The following is an 833-nucleotide window of genomic DNA, read 5'->3' as shown; positions in this document are numbered from 1 at the left end:
CCCGCGCCCCCTCGGTGCGCCAGGAAGTAGGAGAGGGTGAAAAGCAGATCAAAACCGAAATCCCTGGGGCAGCTTCAAAACACTGATGTTGGGGGAAAGGCGCAGCATCATTTAGAGCTGAGCCAGCAACAGATGGAGAGTGAGCGTGAGCGTGTGTGTGTGTGTCGCTAGCTGCAGAACTCTCCTTGGAGTGGTTTTGGCTCTCGAATTTCATTTCACTTGGGCCGATTTTCTCTGCAGAGAAAGTTTGGCTCTCACACGAGAAATCACAGCAATTTAAACGGAAGCTATGGTTTGTCTTGTGCAACACCCTGAGGTTCACATTAAGAAATCATCAAGGAGAAGTGAAATAATCTTGAAAGTCAAGATACCTATTACATGTGTAGATCTCACGTGTAAATCTAAACAAATACAGCTGGCTGCTGGAAGTGGAATATTGATGCAGAAAGAAATAGGGAAACGGAGAAGCAGGCTCCTTTTATACATGGAAATAAATTTGGAAGGTCCAGGACAGCAGGTTGGGGAGCTGTGGGTAATTTCTAACTATGTATTTGCGGTGTGTCATGTATGAAGTTCTCGATGTTATAATGAGTTCACTTGAGAATGTTGACTTTTACAGTCTGCCGACAGGAGCAGTGTGTGTTAAATGTGTACATTACACCAACATGACTGGATCACCAAGAAGAATCTGTTGATAAGAACAGTGTTTAGAGATAAACGTGATAAGGAGAAACAGACTTTTGACATATTGTACCTACACAAGAAAGCTCCAAGGGTGCGGTGTGGAATTACCAGTTAGTTTGGAAAATTGAGGGAAGTAAGGGAAGGGTTTG

This window comes from Fukomys damarensis, unplaced genomic scaffold (assembly GCF_012274545.1).
Source record: "Fukomys damarensis isolate Sample0158 unplaced genomic scaffold, DMR_v1.0_HiC HiC_scaffold_26, whole genome shotgun sequence".
NCBI classification, from domain to species: domain Eukaryota; kingdom Metazoa; phylum Chordata; class Mammalia; order Rodentia; family Bathyergidae; genus Fukomys; species Fukomys damarensis.
This window is presented reverse-complemented; position numbering follows the sequence as displayed.